Below are 25,365 nucleotides of genomic sequence, written 5' to 3' on the forward strand. Positions count from 1 at the left end.
ATGAAGGGGAAAAATACACATGGTCATCTCAATTGATATAGAAAAGGAATTTTTCAAAATCCAACACCCCTACTTAATAAAAACACTTAGAACACTAGGAATAGAAGGAAACTTTCTCAATATGGTAAAGGGCATATATAAAAAGCTCACAGATAACATCCTACTTAATGGTGAAAATCTGAAAGCTTTTCCTCTTAGATCAGGAGCCAGACAAGTATGCTCACTGTTACCACTGTCTTTCAACACTGTACTGGGAATTCTTGCCAGATCATTTAGGCAAGAAAAAGAAATAAAAGGCATCCAAACCAGAATGGAAGAAGTAAAACTTTCCCTACTTGCAGATCATATACCCTTACATATAGAAAAATCCACAACAGAGTTCCTAGAAGTAATATATGAATTCAACAAACTGGTGGGGCACAAGATCAACACCCCAAAATCAGTAGTGTTTCTTTACACAAGCGATGGTCAGTCAGAAGAAGAAATCAAGGGAAAAAATAAATTTATAATAACTAAGAGAACAAATATCTAGGAATAAATCTAACTATGAGAAATTCAAATAAAACCAGAGAAATGACAAGGAGAAAACAGAAGTCAGACACGAGTGGAAACCAGAAGAGCAGATACAGAGGGTGATACCCGTGTGAAGGGAGGCAGACATGTAAGCCAAGGAGGGCCAAGGACTGCGGCAAGTCAGCATCAGAATGTTGCAGATTTGGGGGGGAAAAGCACAGCCTTGCTGAAGCCTGGATTTTGGAATACTAGCCTCTGAAACTGTGAGACAAAAATCCCCACTCTTTCAGCCCAGCCATTGTGTGGTATTTGTCATAGTGGCCAGGCAAACTAAGGTAGTTATTACATATGTGTCAAAACATGCATAATTAATGCATTACAGAAATTTTTTTCTATGTGCATTTTGCAAATGTTTGATTGTAAATTATTCTCATAATACTAGCTTAGTTTTTCCATTCAAAATTGTCTGTACTTTATTCCTTTTTTCAATACAACTTCCAAGGCTTTAATCAGCTTATAAATTCTAGATCAACCAGGAATTTTATTAGTTCTTAACTCTGCCATAGGATAAACAAAAACTCATCAATTCAATCATCTAGACACTTTCTATTTTATTTGTGTTTGATGCCATTTAAAAAAAGAACAGAGTTTAAATTTAAGTGATATATCCATAAAAATTGAAACATTCTGCTTGGTATTGTTGGAATAATATGCATCATAGGTAACATTTTACTATGTTTATGTATTGCTAATTTCAGTACATTTAAATACACACATTCATCCATAGATGGAGAAAAGCGTGGAGAGACTGAAAATTTTCTGGCCAATTGTTCTTTTTATAAAATTAAATTTCACAGAGGCTATCTTCCACAGACTAAATTTCATTTATTTCTTAGCCATGGATTTAATTGCTCTATTCTTTTAATATTTTTAAATTAAAGCAGTCTTTTTAAATGGGAAAAGTAATTTATGATTATTTTCCAAGAAAGCAAGAAGCCTAAAGAAAAAAAATACAGAAAATATAGAATAGCCATCAACATACCCATCCAGAAATAGCCACAATTTTATAGGATGATATATGTATGTGTGTGTATGTGATTATATTTATGTGAGAATATGGGAATAATCACGGCATATGTTTTTAGTTACTGCTGTGTTCCTGAACATGATAGAGGTATCATTCCAAACTGACCTGCACAACCTCATTTCATGGCTACCTTCTGTTCTGTTTTGTGTATTTCTCAGTATTTATTTTGTCATTCTCATATTATTAGAAAAGTAAGTAATTTCTATTTTTGCAGTTACAATCATTAGTGCAGGAAATATATTTGAAATGGAACCTTTTTAAAATTTCCTGAAATATCTATGCTAAATTTATATAAGAGAAGGTGTTGGATCAAAAGCTGAGACATTTTTAACAACACTAATATGTATTGAAGTAGTCATTCAGAGATGTTATATCAATTTACACTCCTTTCATGCATTCTTTAAAACTTTACCAATTGTTAGTTGAGATTTCAATAAAAAATTAAGTGGCTGACACTGGACAGTATAATATCTGTGATGAAATTAAATAAATTTTTAAATTGTGAGATACAGCAAAGAAGATTTACTGATGCTATTTCATATATAGTGTAAGACATCATGGTGAAATGGAGAGGATGGGTATTTTCAGAATAAAAAGACCCAAGTTTGAAGATTGATTCAGCTGCTTTACAGCTATTTACTTTAGTTTTAAACATTTATAAAATTCATGTCATGTTAGATAAGACTATATTGTATCCTACTTATGTGTATGATGAATAAAGGCAATACGTATAAAGCACAAAACAGGAAGTGCACTTGGCACATTTTCCTCAGAAAATTTAATTCACCCTTGCAAACTCTATCTGTGGTTTTCTACTGAACCTGAACTTTTGATGAGAGTGGTGTGAGAACTAGAGGAAGTGGCTACAATTGTTTTCAGAAAAATAAATTTCACTGTCCCAAAATTAAGCAACAGGAAAAATAAGTTGGGGCAGAGGCTAAGTGTAAGAAAGAAAAACAAAACCAGACTAGTTTTCTTCCAAATAGGCATGATTTGAATCATAGGCTCTATTCAGAGAAATCAATGGCGTATTTAGAATGACTAGCACCAACCCATGCTCATTACCCTCATCAATAACCTTTAGCACTTTTAGTTTAGTTTGATAATAAACAGAAGGAATTAGACTCAGACCTTTCTCTGTAGAAAATTGCAAAATAAGATGGACAAATCCAATATGTCAATAAATAATGTCACATGATCAAAATGAAAGATGTTCTGCTATATATTCTGTATAAGAAGGTTAGTCCTGCTATTAATATGAGAGTTGTAAACCTGAAAGGATTACTATACCAGACGTGCATTTTGTTAAAGCAAAATCTCAAAAACCTTTGAAATCATGAAAAGAAAATAATGAAGACTGAACAAAATGTCTAAGAAGTTGTATATGTGGAAATTGAATGAAGGGAGTACTTCTCTCAGGTAACAAGTTTTCCCAGAAAGAATGAATTTAAGGACAGAATTAAATAATGGCAATTGGTTCAAAATGCTGCAGATTTTGTGACCCAACCAAAAAATATACTATCATATATGAAAGTACTCAGACGCAGAGGTGCAAGGGTAGTTCAGTTGTAGAATTCATGCCTGTCATCTAGGAGACTCGGGTTTGATTACCAGCCCATGCACTTACCAAAAATGAACAATAAGCAAAACAAGCAACAAAATAAATTCAACAAATGGTGCTGCGGTAAAGTGATAATTGAAAAAGAATGAAATGTGACCCCCACCAAAAGCATACCAAAAAAAAGTACTCAGACCCATTATCATACATCTCTTCTATATTTGAATTCATGACAACAAAATTATTACCCCACACACACGCAAAAAAAACAAATGTAAAACATAAAACTGAATGGTCTTTCTGATGTGTATGCCTGAACATTTTATGAGGCAATCTGAAGTATATTCTTGAATACCAGAAGTCCAGAAGCTTCTGGGGAATGTTTTGAGATAAGAAGTACTTGTGATATGCAATATTATATTGTAAGTGGGGATAAAGATAGGTGGCCTGACATAGGAGGAATTTGTGAAGTAAATTCAAGAGAATTTGGTGACTAGAAGGATACAGGTGGTGAGAAAGAAAAAGAAATAAGGGCCTGTACAGTTGCTGGCTGAATCAGAGGGGTTGATGGATAGTTCCAAGGGAATGAACGTGTTGCGATGTGTATGTGATTAATTCAGGGTTAGGAAGTTTGAGTTTGAGGTACTTGTGGGGCATAGAATGGGGCCTTCAAAAAAGAAACAGCATGTAAACAGGGAGCTCAGGGGAGAGGTCTCTGCTGGACATAGAAATGTGAGAATCAAAATATAAATAACTTTCTGTGGAGTGGATGATTTATTTATTTAACAAGTACTAATATAGCATTTGATATGTGGCAGGCACTCTTCTCACAGCTTTATAAATATTAATTCACAGAATATCAGATAGGGTCTTTATAAGGCAAGTGTGAAAATGGAGTAGTCTGAAGAACAAAAATGAGGAAAAGGATCTGAGAAGAGAGAAGAAATGAATAGGTAATGGGGAAAAAATCTGGGAGGCTGTAGTGGCCTGAGGGAAGTGAGTATTTCAAGCAACCGTCACAAGTCACCAATGCTAAAAGCACAAGGACCAAGTGAGAAGGGCTAAAAGACACATGGGATTTAGTGACAAGGGCATCATCAATAAACTTTTAAAGGTTTGTTAGCCTGGTGTGGTAGCAGGTTGTGATCTGGCGAAGAAATTGGGAGAGAGGTTGTGAAAACAGCAGCTTAGGACATTACTTCATAAATTTGTGCTGAAAAGTCAGAGAGACTATTTGAAGGAAAACTTTTGTAGGAGTGCAGTTTTATATTGTTCTGACATTAAAAAGAGAGAGACAAATACTAAAAAGAAGAATAAAACAGAGGATGAGATCCTGGGTACAGGTGAAGGCGGTTGAACTTTGGTCTGAAGAAAAGATGTATCTTCCATCAAAATGGAAGTATTTTTTTCCTTATTTGGGGGGGAGGGGCATACACACCAATTTTCAGATGTTTGAGGTGTAGTGAGTGTATGGATGTGAATATGTTGTGAGGAATTGTCTCAGAAAGAGATAGGAAGTTGATTTTGTTTTAATTCAATTTTCTATGTAAAGAACAAGTTGTGATTGTCCAAAATGATGCGAATTAGTGGACATAGATAATGTGAAGGTTTGATGTGTTCTCTAGGTAAAATAAAATGGGGAATTTATAATTTCTCATTAAAGGATTTCATACTAGTAATATTGTATTTGAAAATTAACAAGTATGGAAATGTATGAAAGGACATTCATGTTTGTTTTAGCATAGAAAAATAATATTAAAATTTTAAACAAGTTATTCATTATTATGAAGATTATTAAACATGGCTGCATATCCATCTTCCAGATGTAATAATAAACAAGATTAAATTGTTAATAATAAAGACTAGGATGTAAAGTAGGAAAATAATCATGGTGGGATGAATTTTAACAGCTGTACACAAAAATGAGTTTGTATTTTAAGATCAACTAAGCAAAAATTGGTGTTCATGAGAAAATGATGGTGTAATTAGAAAAAATATATATACGTCAATGAGATTAGAGATATATTTTCCAATTTTCCTTTAGCTTTTAAAAATGCTTTGGTTATCTGTTTGTTTGATCATGCAACAACCATTTCCTGCAGCTATTTCCTGTTAGTAGACTCTCAAACCTGTTCATAATTCCAGCTCTCTGGAAAGGAATTCATCTTCATTAATCCACATTAAACACCTGGTTCCATTTCTCTTTCAGTGATTGATTTACATATTTCTATATTATAAATTTCTGGTCAGTGAGATGTGAGAGGAAGTCTTCTCTTTTCTAGAGTTGGTGGCTGGCATTCTTTTGAAAAAATTCTTTGTATAAATGGAGTGACACAGGAAGAGCCACATGATATCTCCTTCCACTTGTATCTAATTGAGAAAGCAGCCATATTGGAATATTGAGGAAAACTAACCTGAGCTAAAGTCAACTTTTATAGAAAGATGGAAATATGAATGATGGAAACAAGAAGATGGAAAGAACCCAGGTCTTGTTGATTTAACCAGTCTTGAAGCATCCTACCTCTGGAATTTGCATAATGTGAGATAATAATTGGCCTCATTTTTTTAACTGGTTTTCCTACCAGCACCCTAATGATCCTAACTCTCTAGAGTTATTTTGTTGTTTATTCTTTCATGAACAGGCTTTAATCACTCTTTGAAGCTTTTTTGATTGCAAGGCATTTGTGGGATGGGAAAATAATATTAGAACCATAAAACCCAGGTCATAATTCCCCAGTCTCATCATTAGAACTTAGAGGAAACATTGAAATTTTGATATTAAAACGGTGCCTAATATTTTGCTATGAAAGAGTTAATTTTTGAGCCTGCCCATGCTAAAAAAAAAAGAGTCAGTTTTTCAGATTATATTTTTATAAAGTTCACCCTGACTAAAGATGAAATATGGAAAATAATGAAGCAAAAGTTTCTGTACCTGGTGACTAAATTAATATTAGAAATACAGAGGTAAGTTTAAAATAAAACAAAATGAAACCCCCCAAACAACTGCTTACTATTGGGTCTAATCATGTTTATTAGAAGACTGGTCACTCCACTTGGGACACTTCTATGGATTTAGTTCTTGATACAGGAAGTCAGACTTTTCTGGAGAATTACTTGATGTGAAACTCCCTAATAGCAGCTAATTGTTCAAATCATGAAACTTATGTCACAATTTAGATTGTGACAATTTCTCTGATAAAAGAGCTGGGTTTTTTTTTTCCTCTCCTTTAGATACATATTAGTTATCATGCATGATTTTATAAATCATGAGAGTTTTCTCTAGGAATAAAGTTACTATAGCTGTTCACTATATGAGCCTAACTTATTTTCATTTATAGTATGAGAATTAAAAGTAAAAAAAATTTAACTAAAAGTAGAAAATCCCACAGAAAGGAAATGGCAGAAAGGTTGGCTGTGTTCATAATACAATCAAATAGCATGTAGCAACATTTGTTCAAACAAAATTTTTAAACAACTTTTTTTTAATTTAAAACTGAAATGGAGGATAAGCATATACAGTTTTTACTATTAGAGTTGAAAGAAACTATGAGATACGTCTCTAAATAATCCTGTTTTGCTACTATTCTTGGGTGTATGTTTTTAAAAGAAGAATTATAATCTAATTAATGACACAGACTATTAAATCCTGTTCCAGCTAAGAAAGAAGGAGAGACATGGCAGGATGGAGAAGGAAAATAAGCAGTAGAGGGGAGAGAGAGAGAGGGAGAGAGGGAGAGTTGGATGGAGAGAAAGCATTTGTAAGTTAAGAAGAGAAGAAAACGCAAATATGTAGAGATGAAGTACAAATGAAGGGGCAAAGAAGCTTGCACATAAATCACAGAGACAGACACACACCTGTGGAAGGAGAAAGCGAATAATATCAAAGTTTATTTCTTAGAGTGATGAATGTTCTTCTTTATTGTTGTTTTGTGGTTTTCTCTTTCTATTTCAAAATTTTCCAAGCATGCAGAGAAGTATAGAGAAGACTATAACCCATATCTGTATGCTTATCACACACTGCTAACAAATTTGAACACATTTCTACATTTGACCCAGATGTTTAAAAAGAAAACGTTACATGTTTGGTTGAAACCCACTGTCTTATCCTTCTAATGCTCTGCCAGCCCCCTCCTCCGAGGGAGAGCCCCCTTTTCCTGCATTTGGTATTAATAGCATCCCTGGGCATGTTTCATATGCTTATCATCCAGCTCTCTGTGTATCCATAAACAACAAAGCATCATTCTGTGTGCTTAGAAACCTTATATAAATGGTATGCTGCCTGTATCTCTTTGCAGCTTGCTTTTTTTCCCACTCAGCATAGTATTTCTGAGATTTACCCACACTGATATATGTAGCTTTGGTTGTTTCAGTTTAACTGCTGTATTATATTTGGGTTCTTTTTTTTTTTTTTTTTTTACTGTTTCTTTTAACTTTTTTAATTAAAAAATTTTTATTAGAAAAGTGGATTGGCAGAGCAATAATGCATTCCCACACATCTCCCCACCTCCAACACTTGCATTGGTGAGGAAAATTTGTTACACTTGATGATAGCACATTTTTTGTAATTCTACAATTACAACAGTAGTTACATTTGTTACAATTGATGAAAGATTATTAAAGTGATACTATTAACTACTGTCCAGAGTTTATGTAGGCATATTTTCCCCCATATTCCCAACCTATTATTTTTTCATGCATGTCTTTATTTTATTGCTCATCTACCCATACACTGGATAAAGGGGGCGTAAGTATCAAGGATTTTACAATCACAGGGTCACAGGATAAAGCTGTATAGTTATACAGCCACTATCAAAGATCAAGGCTACTAGATTACAGTTCAACAATTTCAGGTGTTTCCTTCTGGCTATTCTAATACACCAGTGAACATTTTTTTTATTATGAATTTTCCACATATAGTTGTCTATTCCACTAAAACTTTTTCAAATAAAATGTATGGAATTATTTTTCTGTATTCATAATTAAATTCTTAAGAATTTCTTTTTTCAGAAGAAAGTAGCATTCATTTTGAATTCACCATTCCCCATCAAAGTGAATTCTAGTAGCTATTCAAACTCAATTTATTTAAAAGCAAAGCTCTTTGTAATGTGCTATTTCAGTTTATTTTTTTAAAGGGTGAAGAAAACAAAAACAAAAGTGTTTTTATATCTAAGCCAAAATGGCAGTTTCCTAAAATGCATTTCTGTTCACCTTTTAATGCTAGTAGTTCCAAATGGAAGGAAATGGGAAAAAAATGCAGATGTATACAATGAAATATGTAGTGAGAGGAGAAAGAAAAGAATTGAATATATTAAATGTGTCTTTCTCTAATATCATTACAATCCATACAAAGAATGAACATGTATAGAGATCTATCCATCTTGTGGTTCTTTTATCAGCTTTTTTACATTTGTTCTTCTAACTACCGTTATCATAGAAGATAGGCAAATGGTATTTCAAGGACTGAAGCATCTATTTCTATTCCTAGAAAGATGGCATCTCCAATTATCTGTCTACCTATCTCTCAATGAATGTATTATTTATAATTAATTTAATTCATATTTAGTATAACATCTGTGCTCATGAGTTATATGTACTTTTCAAAAACATGGAAAGGTAGTTGTGACCTTTCTAAAAGGGTTTAAATCAATACCTTGATTCACAGCTTATATAATTGTGGTTGATATTACTTTTTTTTTTTTTTGAAAGATCAATAGCCAAAACAGTTTCCTCAGTCCCTCAAAAAATCTGTCTCCATCCCTGATTTTGCTTCTCCTTAGTAAAATATATTGGAGATTTCTCAACTTTCTGCTTCTGATTTTCTCACTTTGTAGTATGGGAAAAGGAGTTCAAAACATTAGTCCATATGTGAGAATTTCTATTACTATTTCTATTCTGTTCTTTTCTATATGTATTCCTATTGCTGTATTACCTTCACTTGGAAAATTGAAGCAAAATTCATAATTAACATGTCAGCATTGAAACATTTAGAACACTTTGGTTGCAGCTATATGACTCAGATAACTTTCTTCCTGAACAAAGAACAAATGTTTAATTCCTAATATTAGCTAAAACTTTTATCCTTAAGCAAGTAAACATGATGACTAAAAAATGATCAATTTTCTCATTCCTCTAAGTAAGAATAACTCTGCTGGTGAAGGTGAGCCTTCGGGTATAACAACAACAACAAAAAAACCCACACAAAAAACCCTAAACCCTGGATTTCTGGTTGTGCTCTAATGGAAAGTTTCTGGGGAGAAGACTAGAAAGATCTGAGGTTGGTTCAAGATTGTGAAAGCAGCTGTTGGTGACTACACCCATTGTTTAGATGACTTTCTGAGTCCAACTTCTCTGAATTTCCACTGTGGAGGGGGGAACTTCAGACAGTGGGAGTTATGATTCTCCAGGGGCCATTAACATGCTCTTCAGCTACTTCCATGCAGACAGTCAAATGCCAGGTCCATGAAGCAGTCAGAACCATGGGCCCAGAGAATGGCAAGCAATTGATGCCAGTAGCTTTTCTGTTCACAGCAGCCAATAAATAGTTCTTTTTTTCACTTAGTTCCTCATACTAGGTACTCATCTTGGCTAAACCATGCAGCAGGATTAGAAATAATTGAACTAAATTATTTTTAATTACTCTAATTCAGAAGCATTTTTGTGAGGTCTGCATTGCCACTCAGTTTCCTCCTATCTAATTATCTAACCAGGAATCAGATAATGTCTTCTTACTAAATGTCCTATTAAGTCCGTTGATTGTAGCTTTTTGAGAATGGAAGCCAGAGATTGGATTTCTTTGTAAGTCACTTCAGGTTAATTTATAAATTAAAAACACAGCACGTAATACAATTTTTGGATCCTACAAGGGATTTAATTTATACAAACATATAGCAAGTCCCCAGTTTTGAGATACTAAAAGTTGAGTACTCTTATTCAGGTGTAATGGAAAAACTGAAAGAGATCTTGAATTAATCTCTTCCTTGGCTTCTCAAAAAGATAAACCTGCTTCTTTTCTTGAGTATTTCTTATCCTTAAGAAACCTTATTCATTTTCCCACCTTCAATGTCAAGTTTATTTGACTTTGAAATTTTGTTCTCACCTCCTTCATGACATGGAATTGCTTGACACTCTTTTTGATCCTAACTCTCTCTGTATATTCTTTTCCTTAGATGTCTAATCATGTTCAGAGAGACATCTTTCACAATGATGTGTAGTCTCTTGGGGGCTCTGACAAAAGTCATGGACTCTCTAACAAGGTGAAAATACCCTTATACACATTTTTTTTTCACACATTCTTGTGAACCATCCATGTTTAACCAGTGCCCTGCTGGCAATAGTGCCAGCTGAGCCCTGTTTGTTCTGGGTTCGTTAGTCTCAAAGCTAAAAGAATTTAGAGATGAGAGGGCCAATAGGAATAAGTAGTACAGTTTATTAAAGAGAAGAAGAGAGAGTACACATTAAAGAAGTTAATGCGAATGTGTTCAACAGAGAAATATGACTGAGTGGAGTGGGTTAGCTTGTTTTATAGGAAGGTGTGTGTGGCAGGTTTCCATAGAAAATTTTGAAAGCCATGTGTTTTTTTGCACAGGTTCCTAATTGGCCTTTGAACATTAGGGACTTAAATGGTTTGTATTAACCAGGTGCTTACAGGCTAGCATTGTTTCAGGAAGAGGTAACAATTGGTGCTTGTAGCCAGCCCAACATGTATCCAAAATTTGTCTTTGGCCAGATGTTTACAAATCTTTTATGACCCCAGACTTTCTGTTATTAACTAAAAGTTCACTTGGTCACATGCTGCTCATGATTTTACAAGCTTTTATGCTTTGGGAGGTTTTGGTGGTTTGGGGAGGTTTCTGGGCCTTAGGAGAACTTTTTGTCCCATGAAGTTTGCAGTTTTGCATTAATTCCTTTGGAGCTAGATAAGAAACTATGGGCTTGTAGTTGTCTATTAACTTTTTTTTTTTTTTTTTAATACATGGGCAGGTACCGGGAATCAAACCTGGGTCCTCTGGCATTCCAGGCAAGCATTCTTGCCTGCTGAGCCACAGTGGCCCACCCTCTATTAACTCTTTTAAAAGCTGGATAGGAAAGCAGGGACTTGCAGTTGCCCATTAACTCCTACAGAGCTGGATAGGAAACAAGGGACCTGCAGTTGTTCTATTCTATCCTGCCCCACATGGGTGCTCACTCACCCGGGTCTTTTACAGGCAAGGCTTCCAGTATCTATTTGGGTGGACTGATGGTTACTTTTATCTCTCTGGTCTCTGAATAATAAAGTAGTACTGTCAAATGTAGATAAGTAATGCCCCAAGATTAATGTTGACATAATAGCACTATGGGAACCATTGGTGTTTCAGGAATTGTTTTCACTTTTTTGAAGGCTGTAATTAATGATTATAAACTTAAAAACATTTTAAGAGTTTTAGCCAGTCCTGGCCACACATAGTAAAATGAGCTTTCTTGTCATGTGATTTAGATTTAGCTAATCTAAATTACCCCAGATTAAATATCTTTCCTCAATTGGCATATTTGTTATCAATCCTAAGAGAAAAACATAGAGAAGAGGCTAATCCTAGAGAGTCTGAAGCCAGAGTAAGTCGTTGGCACTGAAGGGAAGACCCGGAAGCGTCTAAGAAAAATTGCCTATCTCACAACTTTTTTGATAAGCCTACATTAGCACCAGTGATTTCTATACTATATTACCTGTTTTCTTTCCTCATAGACTAAGAAGTTCTGCTAAATGAAATTAAGGCAACAGAACTCAAATCAGATGCATAAGAACTTGAATAATATTTACACTTGACATTATTATAAAACCAAATATAAATTTATATTTGCTAAATATAAATGATGTCAATAATGTTTGTCATTGGGGGTTATGAGCAATATGCTTCTCAAATTATACCTTTTATTAAAAGAGGAAATTGTAATCTGTGCTATTAACTTTCTCCAATTTGCTAAAAAGTAGAATTAAGTAGCCAAGAAGAAGGGGAAGAAAATTATCACAAGATATTGTGATAAGAAACTATTGATAAAAGCAATCTTGAAATCCTTATAAAATTTTGGAGACTCGGTAAATAACAGACTGCTCCCAGTTTTGGAAAGAGTTGCTGAACAAGTGACAATTTGATTGGTTTTAAGCATGTGGAGCTCATTTTTCATCCAAAATAGAAGTGAAACATTAGCTGTGCAAACAGCTATTGCTATCAGAAAAGCATAATGAAACACATCATTTCTCTGAGATGAAATAGCTATTTTGTAGAAACAGCAAAATTTAACTTCTTCATTGTATAAACATAAAAATTCATGTAAGTGTATTTACTCACTAACATGTTTCCTGGGATATAGCAGGCAATAAATGTCTTTTTATCTCATGCAGATAAGCTAATTTTTTCAGGCTGTATGCCCTTAAAATTCTCTTTGTCCTTATGTTCATTTATTGCTTTTTAGGATGCGATTAAAATATAATTTAAAACAAAACATTGTTTCCACTTCCAGCCATGATGAATTAACAGGGACTGGATTTACACTCCTACTTGAAATAACTGAAAAAAAAAAAAAAACCCAGACAAAATATATGAAATGATGGGTTTTGAACTATGTAAATATTGGGAGCAAATGACAATAATCCTCTAGATATGGGAAAAAAGGTGAGCCTACATTTGCTTTAGCATACTGGAAAGAAGGAAAGAGTTTTGACACTGAGGAGCAGGGAGTCAGCACACTGGAGGAGGCCTGAGGTCTTTCTGAGTTTAAAAGTTAAAGCTGGGAGTCTGGGGACTAAAGAGCTACATGGAGAGAGAGATCCAGAGATCATAGGGTGGCTCTCTTCCTCTGAGATCAGGCAGTACATGCATGTGAGGAAACAGTGAACCCCTAAGAGAATTAGAGAGGACAACACTTGGAAAACAGAGGGCTGGGACCACTTCCTGTCCTGAGTGGCAAAAATCTCAATTTACGGAAGATCAGGTAGGGTATTTGGAAGGTTGCATGCCTTTAACCATGGAATAAATGATATTTGGTCTTGTTAACAAAACTTAACAACGGGACACTAAAATTCAAAACTGTTTCCAAACAATTTAACTGCATCCCAGAACAGTAGGAATACAATATATTTATAGGAATACAATATATACAAGATCCCCAAAGTTAAATTTTCAGTATCAGGCATCCAAACCAAAATGAATTAGGCTTGCAGAAAAGCAAGAAAACAACACCCATAATTAGAAAATCAAACATTTGAAACTGACACAGAAATGATGCAGAAAATACAATTAGTTGAAAAGATATTAAAACTAATTTAACTATATTCTGTATGTCCAAGAAGATAGAGGAAATATTGAGTATATTTAGTAGAGACATGGAAGGCAGAGACCCAAACCTAACCTCTAACTATAATATCTGAGATGAAAAATATCCTGGAGGGGATTATAAACAGAATAGATATTGAAGAAGAAAAGATTAGTAAACTTGAACACTAATAAGAGAAACTATGCAAACTGAAACACACAGAGGGAAAAAAAACTAAAAACCATGAACAGAACATAATTGAGCTGTGAGGTAGTTTTAAGCAGCCTAATTAACATAAATGTAATTGGATGTGTAAATGTGTGATTGGAGTCCTGGCGGAAGAGGAGGGATGGCCTGAAGAAGGAAAATGGCAACCAGTGGAAATGTGGAGCTAGCAAAAAGAATAAGATGCTAGAAATGGTAAGCACATGGGTAAATATAAAAGACTTTTTAAAAAATTAATGGTCCTTAAAAGATAATTGTATAATGAATTTTGACAAATTTACCAAACTAGTGTAAGATGTTACTAACAGAAGAAACTAGATTTGGGGTATATGGAAATTCTGTTTACTTTTCACAACTTTTCTGCAAATCTAAATATATCCTGAAATAAAAAGTTTATTTAAAAAGACAATTATTTAAACAAAAATGATAACATTTTTGTGTGTAGTATGGTTTATAACATATGCAGAAGCAAAATGTAGAACTATAGTAACACAAAACCAGAAAGAGGAGAATTGATATAGTGTTTTAAGTTCTTTATACTGTAAGAGAAGTGGTTTAATATCACTTGAATGGGATAAGTTAAAAATGGATATTGTAAAGCCCAATGCAACCAGTAAAATAATAAAAGAATTTTAGCTAATAAACCAAGACATAAAATATTATCATAAATAATATTCAATAAAAAAGGAGCATGAAAAATGAAACAAAAGTAAACAAAAACAGAAAGGACAAATAGACAATCAATAGCAAATTGGTAGATTTAAAACAAAACATAAAATACTGCATCAAATGTATGTTCTAAACACTCCAATTTAAAGGCAAATATCGGATTTGTTAAAAAGCAAGACAAAAGTATGTATTACTTACATAAAGACCTATAAATATGTTAAAAACATGAAGATGGAAAATACCATACCAAGTTCATAGTAATCAAAAGAAACTTGGGTTGGCTATATTAATATCCAATTATATATTAGAGCAAAGTGATATAGATGGTTATTTCATGGCGATTGGGGGGCAGGGGGGAATTCATCAAGAGGATGGAACAATCCTAAAGCATATGTACCTAATAACAGAGCTTTTAAGTACATGAAGCAAAAACTGGCAAAACTGGAAATGAAAATGAACAAATCCAGAATTATAGTCAAAATTTAAACAAAACAGAAAAACCAGGAAAAATAGTTTGTAAGGATATAGATTTTATCAACACTGTGAACCAACTTGACTTAGTTGACATTTATAAAACATTATATTCCACAACAGCATGATACACATACATTATATGTGAATACAGGTTATTTTATTAAGCTAGACCATATTCAAGGAATCCTTCAACCTTGAGAAATGAGGAATGAGGATATCCTTTGGGATGGGTTGTTATGGGGTTTAAGAAAGAGACAGAAAGAGATGAGAATCAAAAATAGGAGGAGATACATGGGATGTGACTCCCAGGGGTATAAATCTCCTTAGCAATGTGGGACAGAATTCCCAGGATGAGCCCAGACCTGGCACCGTAGAATTGTGAAAGCCTTCTTGATCAAAAGGGGGAAGAGAGAAATGAGACAAAATAAAATTTCAGTGGCTGAGAAATTTCAAACAAAGCTGAGAGATTATCCTAGAGGTTATTCTTATACATTATGTAGATATCCCTGTTTAGTTTGTGGTGTATTGGAATAGCTGGAGGGAAGTACCTGAAACTTTTGAATTGTGTTACAGTAGCCTTGATTCTTGAAGACAATTGTACAACTGTATAGCTTTTACAATGTGACTGTGTGATTGTGAAAACCTTGTGTCTGATGCTTCTTTTATCCATTATATGGAAAGACAAGTTTTAAAAACAGGATAAAAATAAATAATGGGGATAAAGGTCTAAAAATGGGATAGATTGAATTACTAGTGGTCAATGAGAGGGAGGGGAAAGAAGTATGGAATGTATGAATTTCTTTTTTTTTTTATTTATTTTTCTGGAGTGATGCAAATATTCTGAAAATGGTCATGGTGGTGAATACAAAACTATGTGATGATATTGTGAGCCATTGATTGCACACTATGTATGGACTGTATGTGTGTGGAGATTTCTCAATAAAAATATTTTTAAAAAAGAGAATACAGACTTCCAGGTCAAGATGGTGGCTTAACAATGTGCGCATTTTAGCTCGTCCTCCAGAACAACTACTGAATAACCAGAAACAGTACAGAACAGCTCCTGGGGCCACATCAGTGACCAGACACACAGCGTACCCCAGTCTGGACCAGCTGGACCGACTGCGAGCCCCCACAGAACAGTGAGTTCTCAAAAATTCAGTGGCTGGTGCCCCTCCCCCACAGGCTGCTTCCCAGAGGGGAAAGGAAAGAGACTTTACCAGCAGCAGGGACTGAGCACAATCAAACACCAATTGTGGAATTAATTAACAAATTCTGACTACTAAAAATAGGCCCCCAGCTTAGGTGAGGTTGCTCAAAGCAGAGGTTGCTCGTTTTTGCCCCAGCACCAAGGGGGCAGGGCTGAAGGAAAAAGGGGGAAAAAAAAAAGAAGGAAACGAGGTTTTTGTGGCTGTGTTTCTACATAGGCTGGACTGCCTTTGGATATAGCGGCAGGACTTCTCAGGCTGCAAATGTCCCAGGCATAGGCAGAAGTGAGCTCTTTTGGGGGCTTGTCTGGAGCCTGCGCCTTCCCCAGGGGAGGGTGAAGCCCAACTCAGGTGGAATCCCTCCCTCAAGGAATTCAGATACCAGGGCTTGGTAATTTGAAGCCATTAAAACCAGCCTACAACCTCTCCTCTGTCTCCACCACGCCCCCAGCAGGGAGAGTCCACCAAAGTTAAAGGTGCCACATCATCTTACGCTGGTGGGACCTGCAGGCAGACAAGCACCACATACTGGGAAAGATAAGAAAAACAGAATCCAGAGACTTCACAGGAAAGTCTCTCAACCTGCTGGGTCTCACCCTCAGGGAAAACCCGACGTTGGTCACTTTTTCCTCCTGATAGGAGGCCAGTCTGGTCTGGGAAAATCCGGCTATTGTCTATAATATCTAAGTAGACCCTCCTAAGGGTGGGAGGAAAAGGCACCATGCAAGCAGGGCAAAAAAAAGAAAACAACTGAAAAATTCTCCTCTGTTAAACAAAACTTAAGTTAGAGATCTAGATAAAGCTGAACTGAATGTCAAAGAACAGATAGACAACAAATTCATCCAGCAAGAAAACCCTAGGTAAAAGAAAAGAAAGCAATCTCCGGAATAAACTAATTAAGGTAATTAAATGCCTAGACACCAGCAAAAAATAACGAATCACACTAGGAAAATTGAAGATATGGCCCAGTCAAAGGAACAAACCACCAATTCAAATGACATACAGGAGCTGAAACAATTAATTCAGAATATATGAACAGACATGGAAAACCTCATCAAAAACCAAATCAATGAATTGAGGGAGGATATAAAGAAGGCAACGAATGAACAAAAAGAAGAAATCGAAAGTCTGAAAAAACAAATCACAGAACTTATGGGAATGAAAGTCACGGAAGAAGAGATGAAAAAAACAATGGAAGCCTACAATGGTAGATTTCAAGAGATATAACATAGGATTAGTGAACTGGAGGATGGAACATCTGAAATCTGGCAAGAAAAAGAAAATATAGGGAAAAAATGGAAAAATATGAGCAGGACTCAGGGAATTGAAAGACAATATGAAGCATATGAATATACATGTTGTGGGTGCCCCAGAAGGAGAAAAGAAAGGAAAAGGAGGAGAAAAACTAATGGAGGAAATTATCACTGAAAATTTCCCAACTCTTAAGAAAGACTTAAAATTACAGATCCAAGAAGTGCAGCATACCCCAAAGAGAATAGATCCAAATAGACATACTCCAAGACATTTACTAATCAGAATGTCAGAGGTCAAAGAGAAAGAGAGAATCTTGAAAGCAGCAAGAGAAAAACAATCCATCACATACAAGGGAAGCCCAATAAGATTATGTGCAGATCTCTCAGCAGAAACCATAGAGGCAAGAAGACAGTGGGATGATATATTTAAATTACTAAAAGACAGAAACTGCCAACCAAGAATCCTATACCCAGCAAAATTGTCCTTCAAAAATGAGGGAGAAATTAAAACATTTTCAGACAAAAAAATCACTGAGAGAATTTGTGACCAAGAGACCAGCTCTGCAAGAAATACTAAAGGGAGCACTAGAGACAGATATGAAGACAGAAGAGAGAGGTGTGGAGAAGAGTGTAGAAAGGAAGACTATGAGTAAAGGTAAAAAGAATGAAAATTAGATATGACAGATAAAATCCAGAAGACAAAATAGAAGAAAGTACTACCCATGCAGTAATAACACTGAATGTTAATGGATTAAACTCTCCAATCAAAAGACATAGTCTGGCAGAATGGATTGAAAAACAGGACCCATCCATATGCTGTCTCTACTCAAAGGACATGAGGACAAGGACACAAATGGACATTTGCACACCAATGTTTATAGCAGAATTATTTACAATTACCAAGAGATGGAAACAGTCAAAATGTCCATCAACAGACGGTTGGCTAAACAAACTGTGGCATTTACATAAGATGGAATATTATGCACCTGTAAAACAGAATAAAGTTATGAAGTATGTAACAACATGAATGGACCTTAAGGACATTATGCTGAGTGTGATTAGTCAGAAACAAAAGGACAAATACTGTATGGTCTCACTGATATGAACTGACATCAGTGAATAAACTTGGAATATTTCGTTGGTAACAGAGACCATCAGGAGATAGAAATAGGGTAAGATATTGGGTAATTGGAGCTGAAGGGATACAGATTGTGCAACAGGACTGAATATAAAAACTCAGAAATGGACAGCACAATACTACCTAACTGTAATATAATTATGTTAAAACACTGAATGAAGCTGCATGTGAGAATGATAGAGGGAGGAGGGCTGGGGCATAAATGAAATCACAAAGAAAGATAGATGATAAAGATTGAGATGGTGTAATCGAGGAATGCCTTGAGTGTATAATGATAGTGACTAAATGTATAAATTAAAAAAATGTTTTTGCATGAGGAAGAACAAAAGAATGTCATTACTGCAGTGTGCTGAAAATAGATGGTAATTAATATTTTAAAATTTCACCTTATGTGTGAGACTAAAGCAAAAAATGTTTATCTGGTACAAATTTATACTTTGACTAGTGCATCTCCTAATATAACTTATGTAGATAGTTGGTTGAACATCTTAAGTACATAGAACTTTGTATAGGACATGAGATTTTGCTGGTAGGTCCAGGTGATGTCCTGATGAATCCCAGAGTGATTTGATCAGTGAGTGGGAAAGTATTTGCAAAGTCCCCTTTGCGGAATGGTGAGAACGGGGGAAAACTCAACTTCCCCAAATTGAGTTCTTGATATTCTTACAAGCAGTGTGGGCAACCAAAGCTATAGGCTGAGCCCCCAGTCTTGGGGTTTGTTCATATGAAACTTAACCCCACAGGGGATAGGTCAAGCCTACTTAAAATTAGGCCTAAGAGTCACCCCCAAGAGAACCTCTTTTGTTGCTCAGATGTGGCCTCTCGCTCCAGCCAACACAGCAAGCAAACTCACCACCCTCCCCCTGTCTATGCGGGACATGACTCCCAGGGGTGTGGATCTTCCTGGCAACGTGGGACAGAAATCCCAGAATGAGCTGAGATTCAGCATCAAGGGATTGAGAAAACCTTCTCGACCAAAAGGGGAAAGAGTGAAGTGAGACAAAGTGTCAATGGCTGAGAGATTCCAAACAGAGTCGAGAGGTTATCCTGGAGGTTATTCTTATGCATTAAGTAGATATCACCTTGTTAACCAAGATGTAATGGAGAGGCTGGAGGGAACTGCCTGAAAATGTAGAGCTGTGTTCCAGTAGCCATGTTTCTTGAGGATGATTGAATAATGATATAGCTTTCACAATGTGACTGTGTGATTGTGAAAACCTTGTGTCTGATGCTCCTTTTATCTACCTTGTCGACAGATGAGTAGAACTTATGGAATAAAAATAAATAATAGGGGGGAACAAATGTTAAAATAAATTTAGTTTGAAATGCTAGTGATCAATGAAAGGGAGGGGTAAGGGGTATGGTATGTAAAATTTTTTTTTTCTGTTTTTGTTTTATTTTTCTGTTGTCTTTTTTTATTTCTTTTTCTGAATTGATGCAAATTTTCTGGGAAATGATCATGATGATGAATATGCAACTATGTGATGATATTGTGAATTGCTGAGTGTATGTGTTGGGAATGTTTGTGTTTCTTGCTTGTAATTTTTTTTTAATTAATAAAAAATTTTAAAAAAGAGAGAATACAAAGAGAAATAGAATGAAATTGGTGGCAGGAGGAGTGGTAGAGTTCAAGGGTATCAGCAGCACATTATATTCAGTAATAAAATACACTATTTACATTTTGTCAGTGTCTTCTTGATGGATACTCTCACATCCTTGATATTAAAATAGCCTTATTATGCCTGGTTTCGGTTTGCTAAAGCTGCCAGAATGCACTCTTACTAGAAATGATTGGCTTTTTCAATGACGGTTTATTAGGGTATCAGTTTACACTTTTAGGGCCATGAAAATGTCCAAATGAAGGCATTAAGAGGAAGATACTTTCTCAGAGGAAAAGCTGTTGACATCTGGGTTCCTCTGTCAAATGGGAAAGCACATGGCAGTGTCTGCTGGTCCTTTTCTCCTGGGTTTGTGTCAATGGCTCTCTCTCCTTCTCTCTCTCTAGCCTCTAGAGGCTTTTCTCTGGATTTAATCTTAGTTTCTCTAGGTCTCTGTTGTCTTTTATCCTCTTCACAAAGGACTCCAGTAGTGGAGGTTTATGACCCACCTTTAATGGGCTGGGTCACGTCTCAGTGTAACAGCCTAACCAGAAGGCCCCACCCACAATAGGTCTGCCACACGCAGTCTCTATGGGGTACATAACAGATTTCAACTGGCCAGTCCACCCTGTGGAACCTAAAAAGACATGTTCTTTCCATATACAAAATACATTCATTCCATTACAAGATCACAAACCCTTAAATCTTTTCAGTGACAATATTAAATACAAAGTTTTATTAAAATTATTTATAGGCATGACTTGTCCTAAGATAAAATCCCCTTTTGGCTGTGGAACTGTAAAACTTAGAATAAATTATCTTCTTCCAATATAGAAAGGAGGGGAAGTCACAGGATAAACATTCACCTTCCCATAGGGAAAAATTGGAAAGAAAACAGGGATCAAAGGTCCCAAACAGTTTCAAAATCCTGTAGAGCAAACTTGATTTAATTTCAAAGTTTGAAAGTCATCTTTGGAGAGGCATTTTATCCTCAGGGCTTGAGAGACTGGCAGTCCCACCTTTTCCAAGGTCTTGTGCAGTTGTCCTGTTATTTCCACATGCTAGGGTGAGGGTGCCAATATCTCCAAAACTTAGGGAGACCACCTTGTTCTCAGCCCCAACTTTCTCAGGTATTTGGGTGGCAGTTGGACACTCTGCCATCTCTGGGTCACAGGCTCAACCCTTCAGAACAGTGGGGTGTGGCCAGACTCTACCCAAAGGGAATGTGCTCCACCCTCACTGATAGCGAGGTGGCAGCATTCTTCCTGAACAACAGGGTCACCAATTTCCCCTCAATGCCTCAGAACCCTGGGTGGTAACACTCTTCCTGAACAGCAGAGTGGAAGATCCACCTGTTGCAAACTCCAGGGCAAATTCACCCTTTCCACATGCATTGTTGTGTTGTCTCTCCTGGCCTGAGGTTTCTTGACTCCAGACCTTAGCTTCCATGATTCTGCCTTTGAAAGTTATTTTCTTCAATCTGTCCCTTTTAGTCCAGACTGGCAGTGCTTCCATTTATATGGATCCCACAACAAAACCCCATGCAGCAAACAGGGGTCCCAATCATCAGACAATAGGACTTTCTACAAATCCTTTTTGAATAGCTCTATTTCCAGTCCTGTCTCCCACTGACATGGCTGATGGTTATTCCATGTTCAGTTAAATCCTTACATGGGGCACTAGCTTCTGGGATCTCGCTTCCCAGAAACCAAGAATTTTCCAGGCTATCAATTTCTGGTTTCTTTATACTCAAGTGTTCAGTTCTCAGTTTATCACTTATATCTTGCATTTTACCATACATTGCAAGAAGAAGCCAGGCTTCATTTTCCATATTTAGTTTGGAAATTTACTCAATTATATATCCAAACCCATCACTCTCAAATTGTACTGTCCCTCCAACACCAGGACTCAGTTTTGCCAAATTCTCTGCCACTTTAAAACAAGGGTTGCCTTTCTTCTGGATGGCAATGACATATTCATCATTTCTAAGGCTCCATTGGAAGGATATTTAGAGTCCATATTTCTACCAATAATCTCTCCAAAGGAATCTAGGCTTTTCCTATCAAGCCTCTCACAATGTTTCAAAATCTTCTCTTTATCCACTTATAAAGCCATTTCAGCATTTTTGTTATTTGCAAATTACAGCAGCATACTTGTCAGGTAACAAATTCTGTTTCAATTTGCTAAAGCTGCTGGAATGCAATATACCAGAAATGGCTTTTTTCAGTGGGGGGTTATTAGATTACAAATTTACACTTCTAAGGTCATGAAAATGTCCAAATTAAGGCGTAAAAAAGGTACCTTCTCAGAGGAAAGACTGTTGGTATCTGGGGTTCCTCTGTCACATGGGGAAGAACATGGTGACTTCTGCTTGTCCTTTGCTCCTGGATTGGTTTCAATGGTGCCCTCTCTCTCCTCCAAATGCTTTTTTATCTGGATTTTGTCTCTTAGCTTCTCTGGGCTTTTACTATCTTTTATCCTCTTCACAAAGGACTCCAGTGAAGGATTAAGAACCACTTTGAATGGGCTGGGTCACATCTCAATTGAAATAGCCTAATCAAAAGGTCCCACCCACAATAGGTCTGCCCCTACAAGAAAGGATTAAAATAAAATGGTCTTTTGTAGGGCATATAATCAAACAAGCACTTGCCCTAACTGACAACACCTAATATTCCTTTAGCATAGAGACAGTGTTAACATCACATTTTGGTTGTATCAATCCTTGCAAAATTCCAAGTCACCCCAGGGATTTGTGGTCCACTAGACAGAGCAATCAGGAAAGAAGTACACACCACTGGGGCTTCTACTATGGACCATGGTGTCCTTTGAATCTTTTGTTTATAAAAATAAATGTAAAATATGTTTGTTCCAACTAAGAGAGAACATAGCGTCTCAAGGGGAGGATCAACAAGAGTTGAAAACAGCAGATTTGACACAGACCCAGTAATTTTCACTATTCTAAATTTGTGAAGAAGAAAAGTAGAAATGTCTTGGTCATCTCAGCTTTTGGTAGTTGAATCTTAGGCTCTGTTTCTGTATGGCACCTGCCACTTGGAAAAGTGTAGATAGTCCAAGAAGGGTAAAGATATTACATCACACCAAGAAAGTAGTTTTTAAGGATCTCAGAGAACCAAGAAAGATGAAGAGCTCTTTGCAGAAAACTTGCACCACTTCTTCAGATTGGTGGAATATGATACGCATAAACGAGTTCTTTCAGTAGTAACAATGAGTAAAATTATAACTTGCTTACATTTCTATTATAGATTCAGAACCTACCTTTGATGCTAATACATTGAAACCTATTTTTGGTTTTAAAAAGTCAAGCCTCCAAGTTGAATTCCCCAAATTAGATAATGTTTAATGTGGTAAACAATAAAAAGTGACTAGAGACTGCCTTTAATGAGGCTCGATGAGTTCGGTTGTAACAAACTTCCTAGATCATATCAATATAATAAAAGTAAATTAGGGATATAATTAATGTATTTTAATCAATATTATCATTCATTTTATTTAATTTATGTTACGAAATATTGAAATAGGATTCTTTGAAGTCTTTTAGTAATTTTCTTCACTTTTCAAATTGTCGTTTCCTTTATTTGCAAAGATTTTTACTTTGCATTTTTCTATTGTGTAGAGATCTCAGTTGAAGTCTGTCTTAAAAGTTTGTGACACCAAATTCAATCAATTAGTTCTAAAGAATCTTCCTTAGCACATCTATTGTTTGGTTAGCATTATGCTAGGCATCCTAGGAATAAATGAAGCCTTTTAAGTTTGGCCTTTATCCTCCAGTAGTTTGCCATCCTGCCTGATTTTCTTTTACTTCGAATTGTGTAGATAATTCAGATGAGAAAATTAATTCATGGAAGAGTAAATTAGTGTTATGAAAACTGTAGTTCAACAAAAAACAACTTCCCATTTCATTTATTATTATTATTTTTAAATTTTACAATTATGTTTCACTCAATAAGTAATTCTAGTTGAAATAGGTTTACAATCAATAAGCAAATAAAGCCTGGGGTTACTGATAATCAGATCAGCAACCAATTTATGATATGGTCCATTTTATCAGTAGCCACATTTGCAAAACAGTTTTGATGTAGGCATTAAAGGTAAAACTGATGTTTTACTGATAATCAGATTGATACTTAAAACAAAGAAAGTTGTCCGATTTAGCATACCTAGTAAAGGGAGGAATCAAATAGTAGTATATCATTAAAGTTCCCCAACTAGATTCTGGAGTTATCTGAATAAGGTAAATTTGGTTCCCTATATAAATATTTGAATTGCTAAAAATATTTTAATGTTTTGCACCTTAAATCTATAATGATAATTGTATTTACATTTATATTTTTCAATCTGTTGATTCCTACAAACAACCCATATCATTTTATTAACCTGTAGGACCTAAAATAAAATTTCTTACTCTAAAATTTCAAAAAGACTACCCACACTTTAGTTTAGGGATTACATGAAATATAGATGATGAATGATAAATTTAAGAGAATCTTTAAAATGTTCTGCAAAAGGATTTCATTAGGCTCAAAAACTCTGCAATATCTCCAAATTTTCATAAGATTTTCCCTCAGATGTAAACACCATGCTTTCATATACAAAATATAACTGCCTGGGCTGTATGTTTCCTGCCTGGGTTATGCCCTTTGTGTTTATGTTATCACATACAAAGTCATTTTGTGACTAATTTCCAGAGTACTGAGTCACAGTGCAGCTGTTGCTTATCTTTTCTTTTTTTCCCCTGTGGCACTAGTTCTTAGCCCTTTTTGAAATTATTTTACATAAATGAACTTTTTACATAATTAAATATTTGTTTATCTCATTATAGTGCTATTGTTGTACACTGTTATATTATGTGCTTTGCTTTCCTTTACCACCAGAAGCAAAGTTTAATATAATATCATAACAAACTAGAACAGGACAGTACATCATATAGGTTTATAATTTGTTGTTTTAATTTACATAATTGTACTACATAGAGGGTTGAACATTTGTATTTTTATTTAAGCATCTTAGAATATGAGCTTTGTTCTTTGCAGACTAGTAAAATATTTCTTTAGAGAGATTAGTTAATACTGGCATATAATATTTAATTTAGATTGCAAGACTTCTGATATTATACTTCATTTTAACTACCACTGACTAATGGCAATGAAATAATTTTCTTTAAACATAAAGCTGTCAGATGGTCTCTTTATTATATTTCTTTGTATTTTCCTAAAAATTTTAAAGGCAAACCAAGCCTTGAAAGAAAGTTCCAGTCAACCAGGCACAGTTAGTAATTATAGCTACAAGCTTGAAATTATTTTTAAAAGCTATTTCCCCAACTTCTTACCATAAGGT

At 35.3% G+C, this 25,365-nt stretch overlaps 1 protein-coding gene across 4 annotated transcripts in view; it reads right to left on the reverse strand.

Moving 5' to 3' along the window:
• The window catches only part of TFPI (tissue factor pathway inhibitor), a 110,737-nt gene that overhangs the window by 80,351 nt on the left and 5,021 nt on the right, over nucleotides 1-25,365 (reverse strand). The window lies entirely within an intron of this gene.

This window comes from Tamandua tetradactyla, chromosome 3, assembly GCF_023851605.1.
Source record: "Tamandua tetradactyla isolate mTamTet1 chromosome 3, mTamTet1.pri, whole genome shotgun sequence".
NCBI lineage: Eukaryota > Metazoa > Chordata > Mammalia > Pilosa > Myrmecophagidae > Tamandua > Tamandua tetradactyla.